The sequence below is a fragment of the Silurus meridionalis genome, chromosome 12 (assembly GCF_014805685.1).
Source record: "Silurus meridionalis isolate SWU-2019-XX chromosome 12, ASM1480568v1, whole genome shotgun sequence".
Taxonomy (NCBI): domain Eukaryota; kingdom Metazoa; phylum Chordata; class Actinopteri; order Siluriformes; family Siluridae; genus Silurus; species Silurus meridionalis.
The window spans coordinates 23,984,810-24,001,134 of NC_060895.1; positions in this window are offsets into that span (position 1 = coordinate 23,984,810).

Genomic DNA, 16,325 nt, shown 5'->3' on the forward strand with positions numbered 1-16,325 from the left:
AAACTATTCCATAGACTGTGATAATCATTGGGTTTTGGCTTTCACATGCAAAAGTTTGTGGACAACTAAGCATAAGATTTCACATTTAGGTTCCATTTGCACATATAAGCAGCTCCACTCTTTTGGGAAGATTTTTCACCAGATTTTGTGGAGATCTGTGTAAGATTTACTCATCCACAAGGATGTTAGTAAAGTCAGGTGCTGATGAAGTGAGGAAGCCTGGGCTGCAGTCAGCATTTCATTCATCCCAATAGGGTTGGAGTGCTATAGCAGATCTTTCACTCCAAAAAATAAATCTACATGGAGCTGGCTTTATGCATCTCCTAGTTCAAGAACAATTTTTGTGTGCTTCCAAAATGCTTGTGAAAAGAACTACATATGACTGGGAAAAACAGTCCAGTGTCCCAGGACTTGTCCATATGCTGTAGTATTTTTTAGACCCTGAACAGATTATGAAAAGCAGCGCTGCTAATATTAGCCAGCAGATGCTGCTATGGAGCTTGCTATCTATAAGAAACTGGAGTCCCTCTCCTTCAACAAGTGAGCTACAGAACTCAGTCGTGATGTTTACCGGTTTTGTATCAGCAAAGAAAAGAATAATGCTGAAAGAAAATGCACTTACAAGGGTTGGACAAGAAATTGAAACATTAGCTAATACAGTGTTTGAGGTTTCACACCTTTATTACACAGGGCCTGGTGTTTAATCTTCACTGATTGCAATGCATTGTTAATTGCAATTCACACGACCGAATGAAAAAACAGGAGTTCAAAACAGGACAAATTGTTGGTGCACATCTTCGTGCATCTGTAACCAGGACACTTTGTGGTGCACCAAGACTTGACCTTTTCAGCAGAACATCTAGATTGTATGCGTTCCGGTTTTGTGCAGTGATGTAACCATTGGCAAGCAATTAAACACGAATCATGGTTCTTGCATATAGAAGAGAGAGAAAGATTAGAGTGAAATTTGACGGCTTGTCATTTATATTATCCACACAACATTTTCTTTTTTAGAAATCATGACATCATAAATTGATACATTTTCGATTGATTTAAATAAAATGCCAGCTTGGTTAAAAATATAATTTTCTAATATTAAATTAGATATAATAGAATAAATTCTATCTAATTAGGTAAAATTGAATTAATCAAATTAATGCAACACACTTATATTGATTATACTGAGTAATCAATTAAATTGGCTTCAATTAAATAGATGATTGTTGTGTATGTTTTCAAGTTTAATAATAATTTTAAAAAATTAATAAAAAAGGTGCAGACTAAACAAACTTCCTATGGGAGCTCTGATGTTAACTGCTGTGCGTTCTGCAGACAAACACATGAACATGATGAATAAAACATGTGGCTCAGTAAATCTGCACACTGACTACTCTAAAATATATCCAAGTCTCAATTAGTATTGTCCCTTGAGAAGATACCAAAATAGTTGCTGAAATGTGAGGGGTGCACTTACTTTGTGAGATGCTATAAATTATGTATTTTATATCTAATGTATGTATGTTTGAGATTCTTTCCCAAATCTGTTCCCACAAACGTTTACAGGATGTCTTTAGATGCTGGATCATAAAATTTTCACTACACTTGAACTACGAGACCTAAACCTGTTCCAGCACAACCTGTCTTCCTGACAGTGTTCGGGGCTCAGACACACTCTCCCAGTTTAAGTGCAGATTAAAAAATTATCTTTTTAGCAAAACCTACACATAACATACATCTCACATCATAACCTTGTGCTCCAGAACATCTGATCACATGCACATTATCAACTTGTGCTGTTAATATCATGAACAGCAGCTACGCTAATTCCTCTCCACTGCTTCTCTTTCTCTCCCCATCCCGAGGCATCCTGAGGTTTGGCCAGCTGCAGTCACGTCCCACCTCATGAAGATTATGGACCTTTGAAGAAGTAGATGCGGAAATCGCAAACTATCTGTACCAGTGCCAGCTGGATCCCACTTCATGTGTGGAGTTTTGTCACTGGGCCTCCTGGAGTGTTTAAAGGCTCTGGCATGGAGAAGCTGGTGTTGGATCTGTGATGATCACTAATGTTGAGCTATTTTATGAGTTGCTCAGTAGCTCTTTTATAACCACAATGACTGTATAAGACTGTAGAAAGAACATTACTTATCACACACTCCAGTACTCATGTTAGTTCTCACTCTCCAGTGTTCTGTATTGTTGAAAGATTTATGATCAATCTCTTGATGTCACCCAAATGAGGATGGGTTCATCTTTTGAGTCTGGTTCCTCTCAAGGTTTCTTTCTCATAACATCTAAGGGAGTTTTTCCTTGCCACAGTCGCCACGGCTGCTCATCAGGGATAAACACACACCATTCACCTTCACTGTTGATTTCTGTAAAACTGCTTTGAGACAATGTCTGTTGTGAAAAGCGCTATAGAAATAAACTTGACTTGAATTGACAATCATGTCCCTGTGCACAAAGCCAGCTCTATGAAGATATGGGTTTGAGTGAAAGATCTCCCACTATAAAGCTCCAACCATATTGACCACCTTTGAGATGAATTTTTCATGCTGACTTCACCCCTGGCCCAGATTTTACAAACACCCTTATGGCTGAATGAATCTCACACACATCTTCATGAAACGTAATGCAACATCATCTTAAAAGTGTGGAGCTCATTCTAACAGCAAATGAGGACCGAATATGGAAAAGGGAAGAGAATCTTATGGTCTTATTAAATATAATCAAATCATGTGCAGCAGGAGAGACACAATGAAGAAGCTATGTTGCTCATTTAGGTTTTTAAGCGTTTGTATTTCAGGATGGTTCCACAAGTCCTAGCTGAAGCAATCTGAAAATCAGGCCGTGTTTGCAGAAATCAATACTACACCATCTGAATGACCAAAGCAAACTCAGACCTGAGCTTCTTTCCCTCAGGGCCTGAATGTCTGAGTGGATTCAGGAGTCTGAAGGAAGATAGCGAACTTCTCATCACCTCACAAAGGGCACATGTTCTGTCCTTGTATTCGAACTGGGAACAGGGTTTACCACAGTGAGATGTCTCACACACACACACACACACACACACACACACCAGCGCTGTAAGCTTTGGGTTAGACCTAATCAAATAAGCATCCAGGCGTGAAACCGTCCTCTAGTGCTGAGATGAGTGGCTCAAATGACCGAGAGGATTACTCGATGGATCTGGATTTTTCAAGAGGGGATTGGGTTTTAAGTGATTAGGTGAGGAGGATCTCCGAGATCACGAAACGTTAACGATCCGTAGCAGATCCTTACTGAGAATAAGATTTAGATGTTTAGAATGAACTCCAGACTTATTCATTGCTACATTATTTCTACGCACACCCTGCAAAGAGAGGTTTCACAATTTTGCACAACTTCCCTGTTCTTTTGTCAAACTCAAGACACAAAGTATTGCAATATGTCTGTCTGACTTTATACAACTCTCTGATCTTAGAATCGGTCCCTGCACGCAACCTTGGGGGTCACCTGGGGCAATCAAGGGTCCTTTCCATGTCATCCAATGTCTAGCCACACAGGCTGCTCAGGTTCATGCTTGTCCATCTCAAGACTGGTCTACTGCAACAAACTCCCAGCAGGTCTGCTTTTGAAAGTGATTTAACCCATGTAGTGCTTGAGCTCAGTTAGAACCATGGCCAAGGGATGTAGTTTATAGGAGCTGCATTAAATGGCGGCTATGATTGGTAGGAGATTGACTTATCGTTTAAGATAAATTTATAGATAAAATTTAAATGAAATTGTCCACAATATACTTTGATAGCCAGTCAAAACAGTCTTGAATGGAGTCCATTAAATTATCTGCTACTATAAAGGCAACAATAAACCAAATATAAAATTATTCCGTTTCTATACTTCAATTGTTGACAGTTTAAAAAAAAAATAAAGGGCTGAATTTTAATTGGTTTAATTTTGTAATAATCCTTAATAAAAAAAATAAGTAATAATTTTTCAAATGATTCACTTATAACTCAATATTTCAGTATTTTTTGTAGCTTTTGTATTGAGAGGTGACTTTTCTCTGGTTGTAATCAGGCTTTATATAATCGTGATAATCTGTATTCTGCTAGTTTTTGATGTTCGTTTGAATTTGTCGTTATTTACTCAGATTTGCACTTTAGGCGCCTCTCGGTTTTGTTCTTCATCTCCTGGTTCCCCCTCCCAGGCCTAAGAGATGAGCGTTTCCTCTGAAGGGAGGGGTCTAGACACTATTAAAGAAATCCTGCCAAGAAAAAACTTGGCAACATCAAAAGGTGTGAACTGCATGCAGGTTATTTCAGTAATCTGAATGGGCTTCCCAGAACGAACAAAAGAAAAAAAAGCTTGATTGTTTATACATTTTCAGAACATATACTGCATTAAATAGCAGCAGGAATGTATTTACATCTACAGAGCGATTTGTCCTGGAATATAAAGTCATCGCCTCATTTGCCTTTGAACTTTAACCTTCAAGGCTGTATTTAAAGGGCGTGATCTGTGTGACCTTGTGTTCTTTTCTGTACGCTCAGCCGTGTCTGGTCGGCGTCACATGACCTTTTGTCCTGCTGTTCCCGGGAGTCACGTGGGGCTTCTGGTCTTTCTGCCCTTCTGTTCCTTTTATGGTCCAGCTTCCTCCTGCCTGCCACATTAGCACATTAACCGAGAATAAGCAGCCTGCTTTTTTTTCCCCCTGCTGAACTGAAAAGCAACAGGAGAGCAAACAAGTGCATGTGAATGCTAAAAAAACAGGAAGTATACAAGCACATGCAACAATTGCTTACAGAATTATTAGCACCTCACAATGACTGCACACTTTCCTGGAGAGAAGGACGGCACTGGAACCTTTTTAATTCATTTTCATTTGTCGACAGTAAACGTCGTCAAAAGTGGTTATAAGTTTACAGCTTATATATTTGCTCTTTATTATTGTATGTTTGTCAATAATGAGGGACAGACCGTCCTCTTCTGCATACCTGAGCTCACATAAGCCCATGATAGAATGAGACAGAATGTGATCCTTCCCACCCCGAGGTCATTCTTTATTTTTCTCTCATCTTACCTTCCTTCTTTTATTTCTCTCTTTTTTGTATCCAAGTCACTCCGTTATTCTTTTCCGTCCTTTGGTTTTTGTCACGCATGTAACCATACACAGTACATTGTGCAGTGAAATGATTTTTACAGCCAAGCTGTTAAATAAAACAGAATAAAAGGGTAAACATTTTTAAAAGTTGTAGTAAAGAAAACCACAGGAACAGAAGGTCAGTGTTTGTTTATTGGTTTTTCAGTTCGCAATTAAAAAACTAAATGCGAATTACGTCACTTTCGTTCCTTTTTTAATTAAAATTATAAGGAGAAATAAAAAGAGAATAAATCATTTCTGAGCCACAAAAAATGACTACGTTTTCTAAAATCACACAGAAAAAGTCATTGCAGTCTCACAATAACAAATCTGATCAATGACCTAAAGTGCGCAATATTTTCCAGTCCAATATCCAATCAGACATCCAAGCCAACATACAGTATAACGTCCAGTCCAATCAAACCTTCAGTCCAACATCCAAACTGATATCTAGTATAAAATCCAATCCAGTTTAAAATCCAGTCTAATATCCAATCCAACACCAAGTCTAACATCCAATCTGAAATATAATCAGACATCTAATCCAACATCAAGTCTAACATCCAATTCAAAATCCAATCCAATCAGACATCCAATCTGGTATAAAATCCAATCCAATTTAAAATCTAGTCTAACATCTAATCCAACATCTAGTCTAAAATCCAATCAAACATCCAGTCTAAACAGCCAATCCAAAATCCAAATCCAATCAGACATCCAAAATAAAATCCAATGTATTCTAACATCTAATCCAACCCAATCAGACTGCTAATCTGACATCCAGTTTATAATCCAATCAAACATTCAATTCTAACCTGGAAGTCAAAGGGAATTTCAATTAGTGTTCTTCTCTTGTTCCATTGAATACGTCCATTCTGGAGCTGTTTTGCACAAATAATTGATATGATAAACATATTCGGAGATCACAGACAGTCTAGTAGAACATGGTGCAGTGTGAGGTGTGGTGGGGTTGAAGGTGTGATGGGGTTGTTCTGCAGTGAGAGTATGAAGATCCTCCACACAGTATAACACTAAGGGCGTGTGTAAGAGGGACTCCCTTTTCCTGTCCCTTTCTTGTTGCTTTTGAAAAGCACCTACTGATGGTTGATCAGTTCTTTTACTTCTGAATTGTTTAAGAGTCCCACAAAGCCAAATAACTCAAAAGGCACAATATATGATGGTGAGAAACTAGAAATGAGGTGTAAATTGAAATAACAACATTTTTTATTTTACTAGATTCTTAAATACACAAAGTCCAAAGTTGTCTCACGTAGTGACCTTCTCAACTCTGAGTGTCACAATTGGAAGTTTGTAAAAAGGTTGCCGTGATGTATTTAAAAATAAGTAAATAAAAGAAAGAAAAAAGAAAAAAAAAAAATCAAAGAGCAGGAAGAGGAGGTACTAAGCTGAATGTGGGGTTCAGGATGAGGTCAGCGGAGATCAGACAGCGGGAGGCTTTCATGTGTGTTTTCCGGAGTTTTTCCCGGAACAGGCCGGATGAAGGCAGAGCTTTGAGAGAAGGCTGTATCCAGGTGCTCACATTGTACTCAGTGGCCTAATACTTCTTCTGTTCCTCCCTCGCTCCCCTTCTCCCGCTCTCTCTCTTTCTCTACTCTTCCATTCAGTGCCAGTCTGGAGAGGCAGATAGATGCCCCAGCTGCATCCTCTTGGTCACATGAGCCTGGTTTATTTAGGCTTTGTAAGTGTGTATATACATACACACACACACACACACACACACACACACACACACAATATATACATACATACACACACACACACACACACACACACACACACAATATACACACACACACACACACACACACACACACACACACACAATATATATACACACACACACACACACACACACACACACACACACACACACACACACACACACACACACACACACACACACACACACACACACACACATATACATACATACAGTGAGGAAAATAAGTATTTGAACACCCTGCTATTTTGCAAGTTCTCCCACTTAGAAATCATGGAGGGTCTGAAATTGTCATCGAGGTGCATGTCCACTGTGAGAGACATAATCTAAAAAAAAAATCCAGAATTTACAATGTATGATTTTTAAACTATTTATTTGTATGATACAGCTGCAAATAAGTATTTGAACACCTGAGAAAGTCAATGTTAATATTTGGTACAGTAGCCTTTGTTTGCAATTACAGAGGTCAAATGTTTCCTGTAGTTTTTCACCAGGTTTGCACACACTGCAGGAGGGATTTTGGCCCACTCCTCCACACAGATCTTCTCTAGATCAGTCAGGTTTCTGGCCTGTCACTGAGAAACATGGAGTTTGAGCTCCCTTCAAAGATTATCTATTGGGTTTAGGTCTGGAGACTGGCTAGGCCACGCCAGAACCTTGATATGCTTCTTACAGAGCCACTCCTTGATTATCCTGGCTGTGTGCTTCGGGTCATTGTCATGTTGGAAGACCCAGCCTCGACCCATCTTCAATGCTCTAACTGAGGGAAGGAGGTTGGAATTATGACCCAAAAGTTCTATTTTGGTCTCATCTGACCACATGACTTTCTCCCATGACTCCTCTGGATCATCCAAATGGTCATTGGCAAACTTAAGACGTGCCTGGACATGTGCTGGTTTAAGCAGGGGAACCTTCTGTGCCATGCATGATTTTAAACCATGACGTCTTAGTGTATTACCAACAGTAACCTTGGAAATGGTGGTCCCAGCTCTTTTTAGGTCATTGACCAGCTTCTCCTGTGTAGTTCTGGGCCGATTTCTCACCTTCCTTAGGATCATTGAGACCCCACGAGGTGAGATCTTGCATGGAGCCCCAGTCCGAGGGAGATTGACAGTCATGTTTAGCTTCTTCCATTTTCTAATGATTGCTCCAACAGTGGACCTTTTTTCACCAAGCTGCTTGGCAATTTCCCCGTAGCCCTTTCCAGCCTTGTGGAGGTGTACAATTTTGTCTCTAGTGTCTTTGGACAGCTCTTTGGTCTTGGCCATGTTAGTAGTTGGATTCTTACTGATTGTATGGGGTGGACAGGTGTCTTTATGCAGCTAACGACCTCAAACAGGTGCATCTAATTTAGGATAATAAATGTAGTGGAGGTGGACATTTTAAAGGCAGACTAACAGGTCTTTGAGGGTCAGAATTCTAGCTGATAGACAGGTGTTCAAATACTTATTTGCAGCTGTATCAAACAAATAAATAGTTTAAAAATCATATATTGTGATTTCTGGATTTTTTTTTAGATTATGTCTCTCACAGTGGACATGCACCTACGATGACAATTTCAGACCCCTCCATGATTTCTAATGGAAGAACTTGCAAAATAGCAGGGTGTGTTCAAATACTTATTTTTCTCACTGTATATACACACACACACACACACACACACACACACACACACACTGTATATATATATATATATATATATATATATATATATATATATATATATATATATATATATATATATATATATATATATATATATATATATATATATATATATAAAAAGGTGTGTTCCTAAATATCCATAACATATATTAACTCAATTTGCATCAAAATATTATATTCGCCTCCAAAGTGGTACGTGCAGAATCGGTTGCCAGGTTGGGATTTTCCCCCTATTTCTTGTAAAAGAAAATATTTGTATACATTTTAAATAGGAAAAACCTCACAAATCAAAATAAAAGTGACATCTTAAGAAACTGGTATAGAAACATTTCCACTATTATACAATAACATTATTTTGAGTTATACAATAAGATAATTATTGGCACACTTTTGGAAATGAATAAATAATTTCTAATCAAAAAGCAAAAGCATTTAAAAGAAAGAATGTACATATCTCAGGTTGCTAGGAAACTCAGGTCAGAGTGCATGGTCAGTCATGATACAGCAGCTCCTGACAAAGGAGGGAGTATTAAGGGCCTTGCTCAGGGGCCCAACAGAGGCAGCTTGGTGGTGCTGAGGCTTGAAACCATACTTTTCAATCAGAGTTTTAAGCCTTGAGCTACTACTTATATTATATGAAATAAGTGATTGGTAAAAAAAATGTAAAAAAATAACGCTCCAAGGAGTAAAATATTTATATTGTAGAGGTCAGTCTTCAGTTAATTCTATTGGTCTTTATCCTTTACTATCTCTTTATTTAATCTCTCTAACTTTGCATTTAGTTAAGCTAACTTTCTCTCTCACGCGTTCCTTCATTCCTTCTTTTATTATTATTTTTTTCTCTCTACTACAAAATAATTTGAAGGGGTGAATAACACATTATGGTGAATAGAAGGGACTTCCTAAATCCTAATGACAGCTCCTGGTCTTTCTCCATTAGTGTGTGACGGAGCTGAAATGAGACATGAGGAGATCAGAGTGTGCCTAATTCTGTACTGAATTCTGTACTGGTTTGTGAGGACGCCATGCTGGAACTTATGGTGGTTTGTGAGGACTCCGCGCTGGACATCATGGTGCTTTGTGAGGATGCCGTCCTGAACATCATGTTGGCATGTAAGGACACATTTCTGAACTTCATAGGGGTATGTGAGGATAAAAAAATGGATATGTACTGTAAATTAAGGAAATCAAGGATGAAAGTGTGCTGTGTTGTGTGTAGGATCAGGCAGCTTGGGTCTCCTGACATCACACGCATGGAAGCACTGGCTGCTGAGTGAGGAAACGTCACACACAGCTCCAGTGCTAATGAGAGAAAGTAAGTCAACCGTTCTGCTTGGCCCAGCAGACATTGTTTAATCTCGCCCACACACACACACACACACACACACACACACACACACACACACACACACACACACACACACACACAGTAATCTACATCAACAATAATTACAGTAAAAATTCTGAAACCATACAGTATATAATGCACACACACACACACACACACACACACACACACACACAACATTCTGTCCTCTGACAGGCATTGGAACATTCAGGACCTTAAAGAGAAGCTCATCATTTCCTGTCCTAGTAGTGACCTGCAGTCTCACTGATGATGGTGTGAATCAGCATGACCTCGCTTGCCCTTTGATGGTTTCTGATAAGACCTGGATGAGCTGTTGCAAATTATTTAGGCGTTTCTCACAAAAAAAAACAATGACACACACACACACACACACACACACACACACACTCTTTTGTACTTTTACAATGATTGGAACTATAGTCAAAGTTGGTGTATGTAGACGTGTTGGGGAGCTGCTTATTGCAAATGTAACATTTTATTTTGTTTAAAGAAACAAAATGAACTAAATGACTACAAAAAGATTTGTTCATTTTGTTTAACGAGATTCAAAGAACCGAGTCACTAATATGATCCAATCACATCACTATTGTGGAGACCTAAAATTCATGTGTTTTTTAAACATTTGATATTTAGTCCCCATTTACTGCTACTGCTTCTGAGATGATGTTCCACTAGATTTTATATAAAAATCTGTGCTCATTCAGCCACAAGGGCGTTAGTAAAGTCATGTGAAGATGCCTTAAAAGTGTTTATTTGGGTTGGAGCTCTTCCACACACTTCCAAACTATGTAAAGCATGTCTTCATGGAGCTGGCTTTGTGCACAGGGAAATTCATGCTGAAACATGTTTGGGTCTCCTAGTTCAGGTGGAGAAACTTTCAAGCTTTCCAAGTTTAAGGAGGAACCACTAATGTCAAAGTTCTTTTGTTCATACAGTGTATACTAGTGCTTGTAGTGTTCATGCAGTGCTGCAAAACTTGATGATCAGAAGGTATGTTCTATATTTATAACTTTACAAGAGAGTAGAAACCAGCAGATCTTGGGAACACAAGAGTAGGAACCTAGTAGGCTGCAGAACCTCAGGAGGAGCTGATCGAATGAGTACTATAGTGCAAGAATAGAAAAACCTTTAGGATTTGCGGTTAATGGAGGATAATCAACTTCAGAATGACAGGAATTCGATCCACGTCATCACGCATTCAGTACTTATGAACAAAAAATGTGTTTTATATGGAGCTAAGTAATAAAACAGCTGCATTTTAACCTCCATTAAAATGCAGTACTCGAGAAGGCCGAACAGAGAAAATAGAGCTGAAAGACGACCAGGTGGGGTGGGGGTTTGATGGTGTCTACGAAGGCTACAATGTCTCCTTGAGGATCTTCGTCAGTGCACTTCATCACAAATTCCTTTTCATCTCGGCTTCCATCAGCTTTCTGCGTGTTTCCTACAAACACTTTCTACGTGATCAGGATGCACCTGCCAGCGGTGGGAAATCCACCCCCCCCCATCCACAAGCCTGAGTTTGAATGTCAGTGACGTGCATTGTTTTTGCATCCTCTTACCATCAAGGTCATTGTGTCCTCCTAGGAATCTATAAGAGACTGCCCTCATTATTGAGTAACAAAAGGCAGTGCTGCAATAACCTAATTATCCTTGGCATGTATTAGATAAAGGGCCTTATTGCCTGCTTTCCTACAAGAGGACTGTTGGAAAAGGGAATTTGATTTCCTGGATACTGCTTGGCCACATCGTTCCCTCATGTTAATTGGGCGTTTCAAGCGTTGAGGGTTTCCAGCGAATCCATGCATGACTTCTCGAAGAATCTGTGGGTAAATCAGTCTCGTGTTGCTGAACATTAATATACGGGGCATGCCGCAAATCAGACCACGAGTCAATCAGGAGAATAATGAAGGCATTAATTATAGTCAATGAATTTGGTGTTTTTTCAGAAAGCTCTTTAGAACTAAAAGGTCGCTCCTAAACCCCTTTTCGAATGCTAAATTATCTGTTAAGAATGATGTTGAGATGAACAACCAGCCAAACTCCCAGATCCATTTTCAAACCCTCACATCTACTACATGCCCCAAGGGCATTTTTTGGAATCATGTAGAATGGCATTTAGGAGAATGCACTCAGGCCGCACCAAACGATTCTGGTTTTATGCCAAAGTCAACCTAATGAATGAACAACAGAGAGTGACTAGCATCTAGCAGAACCTATTGATTGGGTTAATTGTCTAACGCTTGTACTTAAGGAGAATCTTGGTGCATCGCTTTAAAGCTGTCTTCACACAAGCGTGTGAGCAAGTGCAGAAGGAGTAGACAAGAATGTGACAAGCCTATCATGTTATTCTCCAGAGCAGATGCTTCTACTAGCAGCAGACTGTAGCTGGGAGATGGTGATGATAATAGTGATGACACATCTCAAGAGAAAAAGGTTTCTCTGTGTGTGTGGGGAGGGAGGGGGGGTACACATTGCAAGACATGCCGAAACAGCACAAGGCTGCTCATGGAACAGATCTACAAACAAACCAAGGCATGCAAACCTGTTTTCCTGCTTGGTTCGATATGCCTGGTCCTAACACAAGAGTGTTATCAAAAACGTATGGTGTAACTGGTGCTATTATGACCATGTGTGGGATTTCATCGCGGACAGCAAGCTGAAATTCAAAGTGAAATCTGGCAATTAACTGAGCAAATCTGCCACGACATACGGCGATGCTGCAGCGAGTCGTTCAAGGTGTTGAGTGATGTGCCCTTTAAAGATCGGAAGGTCATCAATGAAAGCCTACATCAGGAAGACCTTCAACAAACTCAACCTCCGAAAATGTCGAAACCATTCGCCAACTCGTGCATGATGATTGTCGAAAAACAATCCACATGATCTCACTTCCACACCAACCCTAGTCGACAGATTTGGCTCCTGCAGACTTCGCCTTCTTCCAGAAGATGTCAAGTTTCAACGTTTTGACATCATTGCGGAGATCGCAAAAGGTGCTTGACACACTTCAAAAACAAGACTTCGAGGATGCGTTCCAGAAAAGGACGCACTATATTGCTGTGTAAGGGGACTATTTTAAAAAGGTGAAAAATGTGGAAATGTACAGTAGATAAATAAAAGTTTTCTCTTTAAAAATCTTGTAAACAGAGCTAGTCTTGAAACCTTTTGATACCACCTCATGAATTGTCTTAAAATACAGTTTATATATGAATCTGGACACATGCCTACCAGGACAAGATATGTTCACTGACCATCCTATTCCTGGTATTAGCTCCACTCTTAAATGTTTTCAAATAGTTTTGGGAATTGATGTTGAGTCAGTGAAGGGTCTGGGGTTCCGGTCAGGGTCAACATAAATTTCTAAATATTTGGAGTTCAGAGGAAACTGACAACACTAATTTATTCTGTTGATCGCAGAAGTGCATCCAAAAGAACAGTCCAGTCTAAAATATCCAGTCAAAAGTTTTTGTTCCCAGTTTATTCATTTATTAAACTCTTAATTCTCAGTGTGTGAGTTTTCCTCATTTCCCAGCCCCCAACCCCTTTTCTGAAGTGATGGGAGCAGGCAGGCAGAATTGATGCTCATTAGACAACTAAAACATCATTCAATAAATTGAGTGCAGTGAATGATGTAATTGCAAGGCAATGGTTAGTGCTTTGACGATCTTCTTTTGGTCATGTTAAGGAAATGCTTTATCCTGTAGCCCAGGTCACTGTGGGCTAATCGACCAACTTGTTAATATTTTGTGAAATAGAAGCAGTTTAGTTCAGTAGAAAATATTGTGGATGGGTACAAAGAAATACATTTTCATTAGGTTTGGTGAAACTTTGAACAGGATTAATCAAAAGGAATTTATTCACCTTTCCAATGGACGAGATGAAATTGGTAAAACATTGCACAGAACCAGAGAGGATTGGTCAAAACCTCTGCAAAGACAGGTGGGATTGGTTTAAAATGTTTGCAAAGCAGGTGGGATTTATTAAACTTTTCAAGGGTTGAGATTGGATTGGTCAAGTTACACAAAGCCCGACAAGATTGGTCCAGAATTTCTGCAGAGGCAGATGGGATTGGTTCTAATTTTTACACCAACAGGTGTGATTAGTCCAGAATTTCTGCAGGCACAGGCAGGATTGGTCCAGGATTTCTGTAAGAGCAGGTTGGATTTGTTCACCTTTCAATTGAATGAGATGGGGCTGGTCAAACATCACACAGAACCAGACAGGACTGGCCACATTTGGTGAATAAGATGCGTGTCAAACTTCTGAAAAACCACAAAGCAACCACAATCTCCTTTGTCCTGAACTCATTATAAACATAGTTACATCTTTTATTCTGATTGTTCCAAACCACAGACATGAAAGAGCCTTTCTAAAAAACTAACAAATCATTTCCTCAGAGAAAATGTTGCCATATAAATGACTACACTTAGCGTATATTTTACCATATCGGGAGTGTTTCCACAGAGCAAGTCCTTGTGCAAGTTGTTGCTATAGAAACGTTATTGGATCGATTTGTCTTTTTTTTTTTTTTTTTAAAGAAAAAAAAAAAAAAAGAATATATAGTTCAAGGGATTAAATCAAAGAGCCACCATCCATTTTTTTTCAAATGTCATTAGGAATTAGAGAGATGATCCTAAAAAGGTCAGCTTTTTAAAAGTACACACTGGCTGCTGACCCCCCAACAAATATAAATGCGGTTTGGCCTGTTGGCTGGACATATTGTATTTTCAAATTCTTTTTTTATTGCTTGTAATAATTTGATTGAGGCAGAGTTTCGTTTTCATTATGTAATGGCTCCCTGTTGTGGCTACAGTTTGTGCTTGTGCAGCAGTGCTCAGGTCATGGCGGATCAATAAAAGATGCTGCTCGTGTGTTTCTGTATCAGACGCGATTCGTTTGCAGAGGATTTGATCTCTTTGAACGAGTCCTTAAGGTGAACAAAAGAAAAAAATAAGGGATCCTTCACTGGGCATGTGCTTTCATTTGATTGTTCCTGGAGGCCTTTGCGATGTAGGAAAACCACAAAATTGAAAACGCAGAAGCATCAAAAGCATGATCCTATTTCAAAACAGGCTTAAAAAATTCAATACATAAGTAAGTTTACAACATTTACATTTACTTTAGACACCTTTATCAGAATCTCATTTACACAACTGGGCACTTGAGGATTAAGGGCTTTGCTCAAGAACCCAAAAGGAACAGCGTGATGGTGCTGGGATATGAACCAGTGACATTTCCAATCAAAAGTCCAACATCTTAACCATTGAGCAAACTCTTTCCCACTCTGTATAGTCAGGAAGTTGTTTATTGGTTATTCAATTCAAGTCATTCATTTTTATTTGTAGAGCACCTTTAACTATGGAAATTGTCTCAAAGCAGATTTACAGAGGTAAAGCGCTAATAAAGAATGTATAAGTTCTTCACTAATGAGCGAGCCAGTGACGTCTGTGGCAATCCCTGAGATGGCATGAGGAAGAAATCTGACTCAAGAGGAAACCCATCCTCAATGAATGTCCATTTATTATAGTTCATGATTTTTGAGGTGTGCAGTGGTACGTGATTCCCAAACCATTGTAGTAGACTTAACATTAACTTGAACAGTTATAACAAAGATTTAGTCCACTTTCATTCATTGGATCATTTGAATAGACTGATTCCTGCCTCTCTTATTCACCAGGTCAATGTTTGAGTCAAAGACTGGAACAAGTCCTTTTCTCAGCTTCTTGCATCAAAAAATAAATAAATAAAAATGTTTTATCAGTCAATGTTCCTAATATATCTGTAAATTGTGTAAAGCATATTTGCAACTGCATGTAGGCTGAACCAGACACTGAGAGACCGGTCATGACCAGGATTTGATCTCGGTTCATCCAGCAGGTCATCGTTTATCTCAGTCATTTTGGGCATGACCAAGATTTAGTCAGGGGTTCAGGGAGTTCAGTTCAGGTTCAGTCAGATAGAGATGTCCAGCGTTGCACCATTGAAGTCTGGGTTGAGCTAAGAGTCAATATAATTCTTTTTAAAACACAGACACACAAGATACCCTAAATAGACATAGTATTTTGTAACTTTTCAAGCCACTTGTGGGTCTTGCAGGCACCTTTGGCTGCAGTAGCAGGAAATTTTCCATTCAGTTAAACTAGGAGACCTGTTCCATTACCAGTGGTGGACGAAGTACACAAACCATGTATTTTTAGTTAAAGTAGATATACACTCAGTAAAAAATCTCCATTACATTCATCATGAGCCCAAAACCTTTTCATCTATATAAAAAAATGTAAATAAAAAAAAATCAATATTGCACAAATAAGGTCACGTGTGTTGCGAGTTCGAATCTGAAGTTTCTTGATCATTTATTCCTCTCTAAATGATCTCTGCCAAGTTTTTCCTCGGTTCACCACATGAACAGAACACTGGAGTTGGGGAAG